Source organism: Phoenix dactylifera, chromosome 11, assembly GCF_051530095.1.
Source record: "Phoenix dactylifera cultivar Ajwa chromosome 11, Ajwa_hap1_PhDact_Kaust_v1.1, whole genome shotgun sequence".
Taxonomy (NCBI): domain Eukaryota; kingdom Viridiplantae; phylum Streptophyta; class Magnoliopsida; order Arecales; family Arecaceae; genus Phoenix; species Phoenix dactylifera.
Window position 1 is genome coordinate 29,452,146 of NC_143200.1, and position 18,881 is coordinate 29,471,026.

The 18,881-nt window shown below is 50.1% G+C and overlaps 2 long non-coding RNA genes across 2 annotated transcripts in view; one reads left to right on the forward strand and one right to left on the reverse strand.

Moving 5' to 3' along the window:
* Positions 1 to 18,051, forward strand: part of LOC120111271 (uncharacterized) — a 35,092-nt gene extending 17,041 nt beyond the window's left edge. The window contains exon 4 of the long non-coding RNA XR_016397876.1: positions 17,585 to 18,051. This is a non-coding gene — a long non-coding RNA (uncharacterized LOC120111271). The remainder of the gene's footprint in view (positions 1 to 17,584) is intronic.
* LOC148700773 (uncharacterized) lies at positions 8,261 to 9,026 on the reverse strand. The gene is made up of 2 exons (XR_015971562.1): positions 8,414 to 9,026; positions 8,261 to 8,327 (listed from the first exon to the last, which is right to left on the reverse strand). It is a non-coding gene; the product is annotated as an uncharacterized LOC148700773 (long non-coding RNA).
* Positions 18,052 to 18,881: the final 830 nt, after the last annotated feature.

An 18,881-nucleotide genomic window follows, 5' to 3' on the forward strand; every position in this document is an offset into this window, starting at 1 on the left:
CCGGAATCCCAGTAAGTATTGCCGCTTCCACCGAGATCGTGGGCACGACACGGAGGACTGCTACCAACTCCGGGATGAGATAGAAGCGCTCATCCGACGGGGGGTACTCAACCGGTTCGTGAGGAACCGACCTGAGGAAAGGAGGCCGGCAGAGAATGTCGCACCAACCGAAAATTCGGGCGACAACAGGCCCATCGCCGGCACCATCAACATGATCGGGCGGGCCTCGGCAGGAACGGCCGCCCTGGGAGCACCCCCGAAGCGCCCACGTACTGGTAAAGTCATCTCGTTCTCGGACGAGGACTTAGAAGGGGTCGAAACCCCCCATGATGACGTTGTGGTCATCTCTATGATTGTAAATAGGTTTGATGTAAAGCGTGTCCTAGTTGACAATGGAAGCTCAGCCAACATTTTGTATTATCATGCCTACCAAAAAATGGGATTGACAGAAGGGCATCTCCGGAGAGTCAATGCCCCGTTGGTTGGGTTCATCGGAGATGCAGTCCCGGTTGAAGGTGAGGCTAGCTTCCTTGTCACAGTCGGCCTCGCCCCCCGGGAGAGCACAGTGAGGATGGACCTCCTGGTGGTCCGTCTGCCCTCGGTCTACAACGCCATCCTTGGGCGCCTAGGGCTAAATGCCCTTCGAGCCGTGGTTTCAACTCGCCATTTGCTCATGCGGTTCCCCACCGACCAAGGAGTAGGCGAGGTCCGCGGAGACCAGCTGGTCGCCAAGCAATGCTACATGGCGGCCCACACAGTAAAGCAACCAGCCGAGGCGCCGGACCACCCGATGGGCCCTTCGCTGCCCATAGAAACCCTCGATGCGAGGGACACCCTCTGGAAGAAGCAAGTAGAGCCCGGTGTGCTCCTTATTCAAATCCCACTACAAGAAAATTTTCCCGAGCTAACTGTGCAGGTCGGCTCCGGCCTCGGCGCCCGCGAGAGGGATTGCCTCGTCAGCTTCCTGCGGGACAACGCTGACGTCTTCGCCTGGTCGCCCGCGGACGTGCCAGGAGTTGACCCTGAGGTCATGGTCCACCGACTCCAGGTGAGACCGACCAGCAGGCCTGTAAAGCAGAAGAAAAGAGGCTCCGCCCTGAAACGACAACGAGCTGCGGCTGAGGAGGTGGACAAACTCCTCGGGGCCGGCTTCATCCGGGAGGTCTCCTACCCGGACTGGCTCGCCGATGTAGTCCTCGTAAAGAAGGCCAACGGGAATTGGCGTATGTGCGTGGACTATACCGACCTGAACAAGGCCTGCCCGAAAGACGGCTTCCCCCTCCCGAGCATCGACCAGCTCGTCGACTCCACTTCAGGACACCAGCTGCTAACTTTTATGGACGCCTTTTCAGGGTACAATCAAATCCGAATGGCGCCAGAAGACGAGGAGAAGACGACCTTCATTACCGACAAGGGCACCTACTGCTACAAGGTGATGCCCTTTGGCCTGAAGAACGCTGGGGCCACCTATCAGAGACTGGTCAGCCAAATTTTTAAAGACCAGATCGGCCGGAACATGGAGGTCTATGTGGACGACATGTTGGTAAAGAGCCGGGCGGCGGAACGCCACATAGCCGATCTCAACGAGACATTCGCCAAGCTCAGAAGATATCAAATGAAACTCAACCCGGCGAAGTGCGCGTTCGGGGTCACCTCGGGCAAGTTCCTGGGTTTCATAGTGACCCAGCGCGGAATTGAAGCCAACCCGGAGAAAATCCGGGCACTGCAAGAGATGTCGCCTCCAAAGACTGTCAAGGAGGTGCAACGGCTCGCGGGGCGGGTTGCCGCCCTGGGAAGGTTCGTCTCTCGGTCAGTCGAGCGATGCCTCCCCTTCTTCAAGAGCCTCAAACGGCCGAAAGACTTTCGGGGGACGGAAGAATGCCAGCAGGCCTTTGAGGAGCTTCGGAGCCTTCTGGCCTCTCCCCCGCTGCTCACCAAGCCCCAGAAAGGCGAGATTCTTTACTTATACTTGGCCGTCTCCCCAGCTGCAGTGAGCTCAGTTCTCGTCCGGGAAGAGGACAAGCTCCAAAAGCCGGTCTATTACACCAGTCGGGTTCTCAGGGATGCTGAGACCCGATATTCTAAACTTGAGAAGACCATCTTCGCTCTCATCATCTCGGCTCGGAGACTCAGGCCTTACTTCCAAGCCCACACGATAGCCATATTAACCGACCAGCCTATGAAACAAATACTGCAGAGGTCGGATCGTGCGGGGAGGATCGCCAAATGGGCGGTCGAGCTCGGGGAATTCGACCTCGAATATCGGCCCAGGCCGGCTATCAAAGCTCAGATACTCGCCGACTTCATTGTGGAGTGCACCCTTCCGGACAACCCCGAGAGGCCACCCGAATCCGTAGGAGAGGCCCCGAGGCAGCCGTGGGTCCTGCACTCGGACGGGTCTTCGACCTCGGAAGGTAGCGGGGCCGGACTTATCCTCACCAGTCCAGACGGAGTGGTGGCCGAGCAAGCTTTGCGCCTCGAATTCCCGGCCTCGAACAATGAGGCCGAGTATGAGGCTCTCATCGCCGGGCTCAAGCTGGCGAAAGAACTAAGAGTGGAAGACCTGACGGCCTTCAGTGACTCCGAGATGGTGGTGAACCAGGTCCAAGGAGATTTTGGAGCTAAAGAGCCATCCATGCAAAAGTATCTCCAAAAGGTGCGGGAACTCATATCTGCCCTGAATTCTTTCAATATTCAATACATCCCCAGAGCGGAAAACCTCAGGGCAGACCAGCTATCCAAATTGGCAACCTCCCGCATGAGCGAGCTTTCCAAGGGAACAGCGCTCGAGTATCTTCAGATCCCCAGCACGGAGGAACCCGAGCCCACCATGTGCATCGACTCCGAGCTGAGCTGGATCGATGGGCTCGTCTGCTACCTTCAAGACGGAACCCTACCTCACGATGAGATGGAGGCTCGTCGAATCAAGCGCCAGGCTCCCCGGTATGTCTTGTACGAGAATAAACTCTATCGACGATCATTTACTTCTCCCCTTCTCAGATGCCTCCGCCCTTCCGAGGCGGACTATGCCCTCCGAAAGGTCCATGAAGGGATCTGCGGAAATCACCTGGGGGGTCGGGCACTAGCCCATAAAGTCCTGCGACAAGGATATTATTGGCCCACACTCCAGAAGGATGCAACGGACTTCGTCCGGAAGTGCGATCGGTGCCAACGAAACGCCCATGTCCAGCGCCGACCCTCAGCTCTGCTGACCTCCATCATCGCCCCCTGGCCGTTTGCCCAATGGGGGATCGACATCCTGGGGCCCTTTTCCCTGGCCACCGGACAGAGAAAGTTCCTGGTCGTCTCCATTGACTACTTCACCAAATGGGTCGAGGCCGAACCCGTCGCCCGGATCACCGAGCAAAAGATGCGAGACTTCGTGTGGAAGTCCATAATCTGCAGATTCAGACTACCCCGTATCCTTATATCTGACAATGGTCGACAATTTGACAATGTTCGTTTCAGGGAATTTTGCTCTGAGCTCGGCATTAATCACCGTTTCACCTCAGTCGCTCACCCCCAGACAAACGGGAAAACTGAGGTAACTAACCGCACTATTTTGCAGGGGCTCAAGGCTAGGCTTGATCGGTCCAAAGGACAGTGGGTCGAGGACTTGTACAATGTCCTTTGGGCATACCGGACCACGTTCCGACTGCCCACGGGAGAGACCCCCTTCAACCTAGCATACGGCACCGAGGCCGTCATTCCATTGGAGATCGGCCTGCCCTCTTCAAGGGTGGAGCATTACGACCCCGACACCAATTCTTCCCAGCTCAGGAGCAACTTGGACCTCGTCAAAGAGACAAGAGAAGTTGCCCGGGTCCGCATGGCGAGATACCAACAGCGAACGGCCCAATACTACAACTCTAGAGTCAAGCCCAAGCTCTTCAAAGTGGGGGACCTCGTCCTCAGGAGAGCCGAGGCTTCTCAACCGACTGAGCAAGGAAAGCTCGCCCCAAATTGGGAGGGGCCGTATCAGATCGCCCGGGTACAACGACCAGGGGCGTATAAATTAAAGTCCCTAGAGGGGACCCTGATCCCGCGAAGCTGGAACTTCGAGAATCTACGAATGTACTACCAGTAAAACCCCTAGGGGTTCAAGACAATCAGGACAATGGACTCAGCTTCCTTTTCGCAAATAATTCTCTTATCTTGATGGCTATAATTCTCTTCTAATATTGGGTCGTCTGTGATCCTCAGATTCCCCGGCCAAAATCGGGATGCCTCGAGGCTCGACCGTAGAGTCCCAAACTCCCTCGACCTCGGGAAGAATCGCAGGACGACGAAATATCGACTTGGCGCGAAATTCCCTCGACTAAGGTCAGAATGCCCCGGTTCGTCGGGATGCCCCGGCTATAGGGATGCTCGAGACGTCAAGATATGAGCACGGTCCTCTCTGACCAGACGAGCTTGGCTCGTTCTCCATCAACTTCCCTCTATGAGCACGGTCCTCTCTGACCAGACGAGCTCGGCTCGTTCTCCATCAACTTCCATCTATGAGCACGGTCCTCTCTGACCAGACGAGCTCGGTTCGTTCTCCATCAACTTCCATCTATGAGCACGGTCCTCTCTGACCAGACGAGCTCGGCTCGTTCTCCATCAACTTCCATCTATGAGCACGGTCCTCTCTGACCAGACGAGCTCGGCTCGTTCTCCTACCTCGACTAAGGTCGGGATGCCCCGAGGGTCGACCGTAGAGAACCAGACTCCTTCGACCTCGGGAAGGCGCCGTGAGGGGTGGAAAGGGTGGCTCCACCCGGGGCGCCACGAAGTGGACCCCCGGGAGCGGTCGACGATCCCCGATCCCCGAAGCGAGCGATCCCTCGACTAAGGTCGGGATGCCCCGAGGGTCGACCGTAGAGAACCAGACTCCCTCGACCTCGGAAAGCGTCGCAGGCCGGTAGAGCGTGTCCAGACCCGCCGACTTGACGAACGATCCCTCGACTAAGGTCGGGATGCCCCGAGGGTCGACCGTAGAGAACCAGACTCCCTTGACCTCGGGAAGGCGCCGTGAGGGGTGGAAAGGGTGGCTCCACCCGGGGCGCCACGAAGTGGACCCCCGGGAGCGGTCGACGATCTCCGATCCCCGAAGCGAGCGATCCCTCGACTAAGGTCGGGATGCCCCGAGGGTCGACCGTAGAGAACCAGACTCCCTCGACCTCGGAAAGCATCGCAGATCGGTAGAGCGTGCCCAGACCCGCCGACTTGACGAACGATACCTCGACTAAGGTCGGGATGCCCCGAGGGTCGACCGCAGAGAACCAGACTCCCTCGACCTCGGGAAGAAGCCGTAAGGGGTGGAAAGGGTGGCTCCACCCGGGGCGCCACGAAGTGGACCCCCGGGAGCGGTCGACGATCCCCGATCCCCGAAGCGAGCTATTCCCCGACTAAGGTCGGGATGCCCCGAGGGTCGACCGTAGAGAACCAGACTCCCTCGACCTCGGAAAGCGTTGCAGGTCGGTAGAGCGTGCCCAGACCCGCCGACCTGACGAACGATCCCCCGACTAAGGTCGGGATGCCCCGAGGGTCGACCGTAGAGAACCAGACTCCCTCGACCTCGGAAAGCGTCGCAGGTCGGTAGAGCGTGCCCAGACCCGCCGACCTGACGAACGATCCCCCGACTAAGGTCGGGATGCCCCGAGGGTCGACCGTAGAGAACCAGACTCCCTCGACCTCGGAAAGCGTCGCAGGTCGGTAGAGCGTGCCCAGACCCGCCGACCTGACGAACGATCTCCCGACTAAGGTCGGGATGCCCCGAGGGTCGACCGTAGAGTCCCAAACTCCCTCGACCACGGGAGGCACCACAGGTCAGCAAAGCGTCCGCGGACTCGCCGACCTGACGCAAGATCCCTCGACCAAGGTTGAGGCGCCCGAGGTCCTACCATGGGGTCTGAAACTCTCTCGACCTCGCAGAGAGCTACAATTCAATAAAGCCTCGCCAAATCCTCTCAACCTCGGTGGGCGCTGTTGGGTCCGTGAGAAACCCGAGCCCCCCTTTAAGTCAAAATGACTCCGGAGGTCAACGAGGAAAGGAGGCTACCTACTCCACCATGCGAAGCGTGACTCGGAGAATGCAAGAGGTACATCCAACTAGATGCCCTCCTTGTTAAATTTTATCTACATATTGCTGGGCGGAATCCCAACGTTGAAGTCTTACCTCGCCCCAAAGTCGGGCCTCTCCAATGGGTCGGCTTAAGATCGACCCCCTAACTACATTATGCAGGCTCCGTTCGTCAAGTCTCCGCAATCTGTACGAAGGCTTCATAAATTAGGGCCCAACTCGGCTCTTCTACGTAAACTCCGACATCTAGCTGAGAAAGTGGTCCCGACCACGAGTGTGTCAGCCAAACATGGATACCAAGGCAATTTTTGGAAATTCCAGCCTTGCTCACCGAGATCTCGGCAGAGTCCGAGAACGATAACTACGAAAACCTTCGACGATGACTTACTTATTAGCCCGCGCTCCCTACGAGGGGTTCGGAGTTGAGTTCGGAAACCCGACTAAAATCTCCGAATAGCAGCAGGCATAGACCTAGTCCGGTCTTACTTGAAGGGTTAAGGCCCGACCTCGATGCCTTGGGATTTTCCTAAAGGCTAAACGTGATGACTTCCACGATTCTTAGATCCGAGCTATGGGACTTAGAGGAATTTTCTAAAAAACCTAAGACTCGGAGCTCCTTTTGGTCGGAATGACTGGAACCCGAGAAGGCTAAGACATAGCCCGGGAAAAGGGGACAACTTCGTTAAGCAACCCAAAAACTAAGATCTGAAGTTAGAGGTCGTCGAGGCAGTTAGCTAAGGCTCTAGCCTCGTTCGCAACAAAAAAGAAAGGCAAACACATAATGATGAAAGTGTTTTTCATTAACAGAAGGCCGAAGGCCGATTACAAAATTGGAGGTCGACCATTTAAGAGCCGACCTCGGATACAATGAAAAAGAAAGGAAAAATACGCTAAGTCCTAAGCGGCGGGAGCAACGTCCGGGGGGTCGTCCGGCACGTTGATGATCTCGAGGTTTTCAGCCGGCACAGGCTCGGGGTCGGGGGCAGGGGCCTCGGGTACCGCCTCCAGGACGGCGTCCGTCTCGGCCGCCGGAGCCGCTTCTATGGTGCCAACCGCCTCGGCCACCCCCGTCGAAGGCTCGGCGGGGTCTTCTTCGTATATCCCGCCTCGGATGTCAAAATGGCGGGGAGGGCTTCCACGTCGGACCCCAGGCCCAGGTCCCCCCTCGGACGGATCGTCGAGAGGTCGTACTGAGGGCAGTACCGGCGCATCTGAGCCCGGAAGTTCTCGAAACCTCGGAGGAACCCGTCCACTGTCTCCTCCTCCAACATGTCGCGGAACTCTTGCGACTCCTTGAAGAGCTCTACGGCATGTTCGGCTCGCTCGAGTGCCCTCCTCTCCCGGGCCTCAAGTTGCTCGATTCGGAGGCGGGAGACCCCGTCCTCATACCTGAGGGCCGCGACCTCGGCCTGGACCTCCCCTAAGCGCGCCTCCGTGCCGCGCAAGGCCGACCTGGTTAGGGCGTGGGCGGCCTTCTCCTCCCCGAGCCCCTCCGCCATAGCGAGGCGCTCAGCCTCGGTGGCCGCCCACCGAGCCTCGGCCGCGGCCAACGCCGCCTCCAGCTCGGCGACTCTTTTCTTGGCCGGCTCCAGCTGTCGGACTTCTTCCCGACACCCGTGGGCGATGAACGCCAAGGTGTCGAGCTCGAGAATATGCTGAAAAGAAAGAAACGAGGGTATTGTGAGTTGAAAAGCACACAAGTACGCTAGTAACTCAAGAAAATTAAGAAGGAAGCTTACCCGGGCGGTGTTGCAGTAAGCGCTGCCAACGACCTCCTCCAGCGAAACATTCCGGAACACGGCCCGGTCCGCTGGAAGTACCGCACGCCGCAACATGGAGCGCGCGACCTCGGCATCCTGAAAGGCCGAGCTCCCCTCGGGAATAGGGGAGTCCGGCTCGACCGACTCTTCTCGGAAAGCCCGGGAAGAGCTCGGCATGACCGGGCCCGAGGTCCCGGAGCCGCTCGCTTCGGGGCCTCGAGCAAGCCCGGGTTCTGGCTGCTGCGGAGCCATGGACGACTCCCCCCGCTGGGCAAGGGGGGCAGGGCAAGGAGGGGCCGACGGGCCCGCACCACTAACGACCCGCTCCCGCCTCGGGTCGGCTGCAGGGGCCCCCGCCTCGGGGCCACTCGTGCCGGCTGAACTGGAGGCGCCGTCCGACCTCGCCCTCTTCCGGGGCTGGGGCCTAGCTCCCCCGGCCTCGGCCTCTCGCCTCCTCAGGCGAGAGAAAAGTGATGTGTTGCTGGTCGGCAGGCGGGGAATATCTGAAATCAAAATTTCGTTAAGTGTCAGACCAGTGACAGTAAAAGCAAAGAACGAAGAAAAAATAAAATAGTGTAGCCACCCTTACCCTCGGGGCGCGCCGAGCTCAGACCTACGCTCGCCAGGGCGTCCTCCCGCAGGAGCTCGGTCAGGTCGTTGCCCCTCCCGAGGGCTCGCACGGAGTCCAGGGTCCTCAGCTCCCTCCTCGAGGGCTCGGAGAGCTTATTGAGGGTCTTCAACCGAGGGTTCCCCCACCTCGGGTCGAACCCCCAAGGCGCCTCGGACGCCAGGAAGAAAAACTTTCCCTTCCACTCATGAATCGAGGAAGGGGCACCCTGGAAGAGTGACATAAAGGCAAAGTATAGCCACCCTGCATCCGCCGGGTTCTTCTTTAACAGAAAACACCGGCGGAAGAGGCCTACCGAGATCGGGATCCCGTGCCCGAGGCACAGGGACAAGAACCCGATTATGGTCCTCCACGAGTTCGGAGCCAACTGCGCCGGGACGAGCTGGTACTCGGCCAGCAGCTGGCTCACGAACTCGTGGGCGGAAAAACGCAGGCCAGCCCAAAGTGTCTCGCGGTAGACCGCGATCCGACCTGGGGGCGGCTGCGTCACCCTGTCCTCCGGCCCCGCAGTTTCAAGACGAAACCCGGGCTGGAAGAAGAACCGGGAGCGGATCAGCTCCAACTCCTCCCCCGATAGGCTCGATCCCACTTCCTCAGGACCCAAACCCATTCCCACAGAAGAACGAAATAAAAGTTAAAAAAAGGCGGAAAATGGGAGCTGGGGAGGAGAAGAAAAGAGGAAACCCTAGTGAAAACAGGGTGAAAACCTACTGGACATCGCCGGAAATCGCTCCGGGCACCGACGGCAAGGTTCGGTTGAGAAAGAAAGCAAGGGAGAAAGGCAACGAAAATAAGAAGCAGCCAAATAAGACCTTTAGGGCAACCTCGAAGGGTTTATATAAACCCCCCTGACGGCCCAGATCGATGGGGTCGGTTCCCATCCCCCGATCGGGTTGCGCCCCATGTCGACCTCGGAAGCCGAGGCACCGTATTCACTCCGGATTAATAAATCGGGTACGAAATCGAAGCGTTGTCCCATCGGATCTCGGGGCCTCATAATGGGTCTGCAAAGTCAAATCGTCTTGAGGAACGAGCGGACGCTGCCCCGCTCCCCTCATTTAATAAGATCTGGGACACGTGGAGCCTCGATGTGGCCTCCACCTCTCCGGAATTGTGATCCAGTAACACGAAATCGGAAGCGTCCGACCTTGGGTCACGCCGCGTGTCCGTTTTAAACCCCGTAACGGCACACTCATTAATGAGCGAGAAGCCTCGATTACGGAATTGAGGCACCGCCTCGACGAGCTCGAGGACCCCCATCATTAATCCGCCGTAAGGCGATCCTGGCGATTCAAGAGACGCCACCTCCGCTTCAAGAAGCGTAATGATACGAGCTTCATCATAAGCTCACTGAATAAAGCAGCCTCGAGACGCCAAAGGGCACAGGTTTCACCATGAAAGCTCCGAGAAGCGCAAGGGGGCGGACGAGACTCGCCCCCTCAATCTCAGTGACAGACTTTACTTCCCACGTCCGAGCCCACAAGTCGCTCGAACTCGGAAGTCGGGGGTAGTGTTGGGGGGAATAAGATTTTTTTCAAATGACATAAATGCCCCTAAGAAGCCGTACAACTTCCGACCCCGGACGGCCGAAGTCGGCGTCCGACTTCGGAACGCCCGACCTCGAGACCTCCGGCCTAAGAAAAACTCCGATGTTCGAGGTCTACTCTTGTCAGCCACCTACTACGGCCGTGCGCCTCAGAGGTCTGGCCGAGGACCATACCCTGACGCCCCTCTGGCATTTATTGCGCATGGTCGCTGTAACTCTCCGGCTTACTCCACAATAAATGCGGATCTCCGGCTTACTCCACAATAAATGCGGATCTCCGGCTTACTCCACAATAAATGCGGATCTCCGGCTTACTCCACAATAAATGCGGATCTCCAGCTTACTCCACCATAAATGCGCATGGCTCCTGTCATCTACGGACTCTCAGCTCTCCACGGCAAATCAGCCCAGTAGAGTCTAGTCAACTATGATAAGTCTCCGATCTCGGCCATACCTCCGACACCAATGCAATAATTCGTCTGACAGCGTGCTAGTTCGGGTTATACGACGCCCTCACCGCCGACATCAGGGCAATGATTCGCCTGACCATGCGCCGACCTGAACAACATGCCGAGCCGTACTACGGCTTCGCCCTGTTACATCGCAGGTAAACCAACCCCCGCCTATAAAAGAGAGCCTTGGCCTCTCAGGAGGGGGTTGGAAGATTGATATACTCTACAGACATTATTTATCTCCCTTTCGACACTATTTGCCCCCTCCCTGACTTGAGCGTCGGAGGGCCGGCGCCAGAAAATCCGGCCACCGGTTCGTGTGCAGGCACCCGGACGGAGGGCACCGCCAACTGACGGATCGCCGCTTCGCCACGAGGACCTGCCGCCCCTTCTCTCCGACCGCCCCAGACGGAGGACGCCGCTCGCCGACGGACCGCCGCCCCGCCGTGAGAACTCACCGCCGCTCCCTCTCCTCGACCGAAAACTGACCCTGGGTCCAATTTCCAGCAACACAACCATTAGAAATCATTATCTAAATTGTGAGGTGATCCTTTCTCAATCTATTCCAAAAAGTCTAATAGTCTGCCATATTTTCATGTGGGAACATAACAAAGGAAAAGGTCAAGTATGGGACTAGAAGTTCAGAAGGGAGACGTCAAAAGGGGGAAATAAAATGGGATGGACGGTCCACCCTTGTGAAATAAGTAGGAATTTGACCACTGGGGGTATGTGGAGCTAGCGCGTGCGATGGGCAAAATGATTGAACCAAGCGAATGGAACGTGAGATGGGGCCGCTTCATCTTCTCATTGCCCTTCTAACTTTCCGAGGGCTCCGTCCCCATATAATGACAAACAGACGCCATTGAACACCAGAACAAGAACCAAATTTCTCCAGATAAAATGCCAGAAGTTAAACTTTTGGAATTATGGGAAATGGGGAGTTTTTACTGCCTGAGGAGTTTCAGTGGAATCCCTGCCACCTTCTCGAATTGGTTGCTCTGGCCTTTGATGGAAAGGTGGAATACTTGTGGCTGGTGGGTCTGCCTCCTTGTCGGCGTTGATTCATATGGACCAACCAGCTCGACATTTAAAAGCAAGCTACTACTATACATGTATACATGTCCATTAGATAGCTGAAACAATTATATATATATATATATATATATATATATTTCTGATGTCATTCTCCCAGTGGAGTTTTGAATCTTTGGATGAGCTTAGATCGGCATTGGTATAATAATCAATATCTACAGGATACATTAAATTTAATTGCTGCATCTATATACTGCTGTTTTAAATGTAGAAGTTGAAAAGTAGCCGTGATATTACTGCTGCAGCAAAGTCTAATTGCGGGCCCGTGTTTCGGTAGTGACATTTTTCAAAGTTAGGCATAGCAGATTGGCGGGGGAGCAGCCGACACTGCCAGCGTCTACCAAAAAAGAAAACTGAACACTACCAGCGAAATGGATATCTCAGGGCATAATTTTCAGTAAGTAGTTATAACTTGACATAGATTTGGTCGGGTTGCTGCAACCAAGTCGTTTTGATCTTTGGATTTTATTCTGTAAGAGATATCCGCAAGCAGTGGGCAGTACAGTGGAGTCTCTCTCTCTCTCCTTCTCTAATAAGCTTTTTTACTTGAAAAGTACTCTTAAGCTCGAAACCTTTGGGAAGACCATACTTGGAATCCACATCTTTCGTGTAGCCACCAAAATGCTCTACCAACTTGGTAAGCTGGAACCTTGTACGTGAAACATGCATTGTGCACTGGGTCCATGGTTGGATGACACAAGAGGCTCGTTTGGTTCACGGAAAGCATTTTTTTCTCTTAAAAATGTAATTTTTGAGAAGTAGATTCTTAGGAAGATGATGCCTAGGAAAGTACTTTTGGCATGTTTGGTTGACAATGGAAAAGTGACAAATTTTCAGAGTACTTATATTTAGTTGATCTTCTACTTTTCTGAAAAAGTTATGTGTAATTTCTATTATACTTTTAATAAAAATTAGATTTTTAATGCTGAAGTACTTTTTTGGAAAAAAATAAAAATAAAAAAGTAATTTTTCAATGTTTTTATGGAAAAGACTTTTCCATAAAATATAGAAATCATATTCTCATGGGAATACAACTTTTCCATCTTTCTCCTTTGAAAACTCCAACCAAACAAGAGGTATCTCATTACTTTTTTGTTGACCGCATTTTCCTCCCTTCTTTTTCCGTGAACCAAACGAGCCCTAGACCTATTAGAGACACATTTAAATGATTAATATTATTCATCAACATATCAAAATTAACTCGCTGCATCATCCATCGTCCAATTTATAATTTTTTTTTCATGTCTCAAGAAATCATTTTAGAATTTGCATTTATCTAACAGTCCAATAGACAATAGAACAAAAAAAAAATGTAAATCAGTGAGATAGTTATGACGGGATATTTCAATAGGAAAAGCTTAACCTGCATCAAAGTTGAATTTGTGAGTAGATTTTTTTTTTTTAGTTTAAAGACTTTTAGGATGTGATCTTCAATGCATTAAATAGATATTAGTTTTGCACATGGAGGCAAGCCTTACACATCTATATCTGTGAAACCAGTGGACTGGGCCGGTCCATTTGATCGGCCCAACCATATTTTGGCCTTGGGCTTCACGTGCGACGCATGTGTGGATGGATAAGGAGGAAGACTCTGGTTGGAAATCTTCTTTCTTCCTGATTGCAATGGTGATCAGAGTCCCATTGCCACCCAAAGACTGTCGAATAAAGTTGGGATTGCCTATTTAAAAATCCCCTTCCTCCTCTTTCGAGTTCACCCAAGATCGGGTCACCGATCCCAAGCTCCTTCTCAAATTTTCTTCCTCGATTTGTCATCGGAAGGAGTTGCCAAACCACCTTGCCGGACCGACGTATGTCTTCTTCTTCCTCCTCTCTCTCTCTCTCTCTCTCTCTCTCTTGCCATTTTAGATAAGATTTGGGCCGACTAATCGCCGAAAGCCCATCCGAAACAGGGTGCCCTGTTTCGGCTCCTTTTTCTTTCAAGTTTCACCGCTACTGGCCACCATTGCCAGAGATGACTATGACTGAGAACCGCCATGGCCACCATTGCCCGAGGCTGAGCGACCATGGGCTGCCACCCTCTCTAACCGAAGGGAAAAGGAGATGGTCTCTTTCCTATTTTGGAGAAAGAAGAGAGCCTCTCTCTCCTCGCTCTCTCTCTCTTCTCTCTCTTTTTTTTTCTTCTCTCTACTGGACTTTCTCTCTCTATCTGAACTTTCTCTCTCCTTTCTCTAGAGTTAATTGGACCCTATAAATACAACTCTTACTGATTTCTGGATCGACCTAGGTGAAGGGTCCTGATCTAGAGTTGTCGGGCAGCGTGCCAACCCCCACTCTGGTCCTTGCCAAATATTGTTAGATTTGATCATCTCTAATTTGCATTAAACTATTTGTACCTAGTTCGAACATGATCAGATGAGCTTTTTCTTGATGAGACCGACCAGGGTGTTGGACACTCCTGCTTGGTCAACCTTATGGGGGTATTGAAATTAGGGTTTATATTTTTTGGATTGATCATGATAAATTTTGATAATTTTTAAATAACAGGATCTTAGAAGAATTTTTGAAACTAATAGGATTGATACTTTGAATTTGGTCATAAGGTAAGTAATGTAACTCTTTTTTTAGATCTATCTACAAATTATAGATATTTTCTTACACGAATCATTCTTAATTTATGAAGTTAATACATAGTATTTTATTATTATATATGTCTTTTTTTGGAATATTGTATTATTTTTAATTAAACATATTAATTTCAATATGGATTATGTTAGATTGATTTCAATGTTGTATGAATTTATATATCTTATGATTTGGAATACTGAATATGAGAAAATGAATTTTTTGCTTTGAAACAAATTTAAACTCGCAACCAGACTATATATCGATACTCTGATAGTGGAGGTTATTCGCTGATATATTGATACCCTGCCGGTGGAAGTTATTCGTTAGTATATCGGTATCCTACCAGTGGAAGTTATTCGTTGGTATATCGATACCCTGCCAGTGGAGGTTATACGTTAGCATATCGACATCCAGTCAGTGAAAGTTATACGTAGGCATATCGACCCCTGCCAGTAGTGGTTATACGTTGGCATATTGACACCCTGCCAGAGAGAATTATATGTTGGCATATCAATACTCTGCCAATAAAGGTTATGGCACTTTGATGAGCTCATATTCTAGCCCAACCATAGGGTATAAATATGGTCATAGCTTATGGTTGTTGAGATGAACTTGATAATTTAAAAGATGATTGATTTATGAAATAAAATTTAAAATTTACAATGATTGAATAGCGTATCAATTTGGCTTTAAATCGATATATTTTGTATGCTTAATTTTGGCTTATTATTATTATTGTATTGCTTAATTTATCTATCTAAAGTGCTCATTGCTTATTAGATTGTCTAGCTTATTATACGATTTCTTACTGTTTTTACAAATCTGAAGAATTAACTCGACTTAGAGATTTATCATGAGAAAGCGATTAGAGACAAGATTTCGACATCTTTATTTAGGCTAGATTTTGTTTTAGAGTTGATACAAAATTTTAAAATATTATTGGTTTTGTAAGTCTTTTAATTTTACTATTTAATTAGAATTTGAATGTTATTATTTAAATTATTTCTGCTGTCTAATTTTGATATTATAATGAGATGCCTTACATGCTCGTGAAAAGAGACTTTTATGAATATACGGTGGTTGCTATGACACTTGGCTCGTGATCTTGGGACAGCGTGACAATATCCCAGCAAGAGGTACAAGTCGCATGAGCATCACTATACATGCATAGACTTATGTCTAGGACGCACCATTTAGTGGGCATCCAATATGACGTGAAGATGACACAAGCAATAAAAGAAGTATGAAGAAAAGCAAGCACTGCAATGAGCATTATTATTGTTTCTTTTTTTATGGAGCAAGGTTGGAAGATTTGGGGGGAAAAAATAAATCACCATGAGGCAGTGACTGGACTATCACTTTAGTTGAGAAATTCAACCGAGGTTGCTCATGTATTCGAAGTAAAGACTTTGGATTCCATGAACTTTTGTGAACCAACGTAATTCAACAACCTGAAAATCTTATACATACGGCTAACTATTGTTTTGCAATACATTCAATATAGTTTAAGGCGTATACAGTGGAAGCGGAGATGAAGTCCAACTGGTAGTTGGCAGTGTTGTTGTTTTCTGCGACAGTACTCCCCACCAAAGAGAAAGAACCAAAGAATGGAAGTAAAAACCTCACGGGTTTTGCGGGGAGGCGTCTCCACTCCTCCCTCGGCTTTGTCTCTCTTGGCTCCGGCAAGCTTAATCCCTCTTCCCTCTTTCCCTCGTCCTCTGTCACCTCGTCTCCTCCTTGTTGATCTGATCCATATCCAAAAACCTAGTCTCCTCGCTTTGGCCCTCTCTCTCAGAAACTCTTATGCGGGGATTTAATATTTTAAGGCTTCTTACAGAGCATATCGAGACCATCTAGAGGTGCCTTAGAGAAGGTCCGTGGCACTCTATAACATTCACAGAGAGAGAGAGAGAGAGAGAGAGAGAGGGAGAGAGAGAGAGAGAGAAGGAGGACTGATATTATCGAATGGAATTGGAATGGAATGGAATGAATACCCTATAAGCCTGTTGCCATTTTTTTCATCTCTCGAGTGTGCGGTCGTGGTGTGGTTGTTTTCTTTTTATATATGTATATACATACATATATATAACACATGTATCCACTATATATATATATATATATATATATATATATATATATATATATATATATATATATATATATATGCTCTCTCTCTATCTCTGTGCATGTCTTTTCCTCTCTGTCCTTCTCTCTCTCTAGTTCCCACTTCCCAGCCTGCAAGAGAATTGAAGATCCATAAATGCGGTTTGGTGAAGGCACCGATCGAGGGATGGGGATGTATCATAAACAACTGTAAATCCGAGGAACCTTAGTTATTGCCCACTTTGACTCCCCATTTTGGCCTCTGTCCTCTTCCTTTCTAAACCTGTTGGTTCCCCAGCCCCCTTTTCCATATCTCTCCCTCTCTAACCACCAATCTTTCGACGAGCATTGTTGAAGAAGTGGCTCCTCTCCCTACACTGTCCACAGGCATGAGGAGGCGGTGGGCTCAGGTAGCATCGCTTGCGTGCCTAATTCTGGTCATCGCGGGCATCGGCTCCCATGGTTTCGCTCGAGACATTGGAGGCAAGCACGGTCATGCTAAAAGAGAAGAGAGGAGACCGCCTGAGTCGTCATCAGCGCTCGGAGTCGTTACTGTTGGCTTGGATCAGTGCAAGTCGAAGAAGATGGACCTTTGCGGACACAGCAGCCGAGCCAAGAAGAATGCCACCCTGATTGACGATGACAAGCGGGTCGTGCCCACCGGCCCGAATCCCTTGCACAACAGGTGACGATATATGGTCAAAAAAAGGAAGCACCAAGCAACAGTTGAACACGAAGAAGAAGGAGGAGGAGGAGGAGGAGGAGGAGGAGGGTTGCTCTGCTTTTTTTTCTTCTTCTTCTTCTTCTTCTTTATCTATGACAGTTTCGTCGCAAGGGAAGTTTTTATTATTATTATTTTCCTTTTTTTGTTTAGATTTTCACAAAATATGTAGAACGAAGCTTTGAAACCTTTCTTTGTTTTGTTTCTTCAGCTGTTAACATGATCACCATTTTTATAGTTTAGTTTTCTCTCCTTCTTTTTCCTGTATTTTTCTCTTGTTTTGTGGAGCTGCTTGAGATTAATTTGAGTGGAGAGAATGCTGTAGTTGATATATACGCGACACCTTTTGTCAGCAAAAGCTTAAAATCACCATCAATAGGAGAGGACTAGTCATCTAATTCTGAGCAATAAACTAATATTTCTAAGTTTGTCTTAATGGCGACACTTCTTCTCCTTCTTCTTCGTCATGGAGGAGTTCTTTGTGTACCAATTTGTTTAGTTTTGAGAGTTTTCCTTATAGATGGAGGAGTGCGTGTTATATTGTGGATTAATTTATTTCGTTGAACCGAATGGATGGAAGGTTTAAAAGCTGGTAGGGGCCCCAGGTTAAATGGTTGTTTTCTTTTCCGCAGGCTGCAAGGGGGCGCGGGCAGGCCGAAAGGGCTGCGGTAGGCACGTGACCATAACCACTTAGGGTCTTCCCCTCCTGGTCTCTGCAGTCTGAACTCACCGTTGCGGTGGCAAGCGAAGCAGCGCTCTTTATTTCCTTTCTTTCTCCTTTGTTTTTTTTGATAATAATTAGGTGCTGGATATCTAGCTTCTTCGTATTATTTTTTCCTTCCCTTTTACGTGTGTTGTTGATTGAGCAAAGAAGATATCAATTTGTAGACAGGATTAAAGCAGGCAGACCAATTTCCATTAATCTGATGCCATTCCATGAGGATAAAGTGGACGGTTGGTGGTGCATTCCAACATGTACCATTAACCAACACCCTAGTGAATATAGTGGACAGTTGGTGGTGCATTCCTACATGTAGCACTAAACAACACCCTAGTGAACAACAAGCTTAATTAATACTGCAGGGATTTGATTGTGCTAGGCTAAAATACTATCTTTTGTCGACATGCAGTTTAGGTCAGCTACAAAGCATGCTCAAGATATGCCTCGATAGAGTTGAGATCGAACAAAACAGCGTGCGTTTTGAGAGTGTCTTCTAAAATAAGAGCAAATATGCAATTGTATTTCAAATCCAAAAGACAGCAACCAAAACTCATTGTTATCAATGGTGATATGAGGAGGGTCTAATTAATGGCATGATATGTTTTGCGACTGGCATAAGCAATAAGGTCAAAACTCTTGAATCAAAGATGAAGTAGTTGGTCAAGATCATGGCATCTTCACCCCCTACTATATATGGATTAATTTGAGAGATGTGTTCTTATTCATGAGTGGTTTAATTTTGGATACATGTTCTTAGCTATAAGAGACAAATTTGGCGAGCACGAGGCATAGATGTTAACATCAGAAAATAGAACAACCGTGAATTTCGCATTATGGAGAAGGGAAAAAAAAAAAGAGTAGCTTACATTACTTTTCTCAAAGCCTCTTATTCGTCTCTCATCAAGGATAAAAAAACCTTCAAAAAAAAATCCATAACTCAAAAACAAGAACTTATCTAGTGCGAGGTTGTTTTTCGTTTGGGTTCAAGCCTCTGCTTTTTGTTGAAGTTTGTGTGGTGTTGATTGAGAGAGAGACAAAAAAAAACAAAAAGCAAGCACCATATGTGGTTTTTTTTTTTTTTACTGTGACTTGTGATTGAGGCTTAAGATGAACTTCCGGTTTTCCAATTTTGGAAATGCAACCCATCCTTTCCAGGAGCCCAGGTTATAACCCTTAATGCTAACACATAATTGGATGGGGCCAAGTTT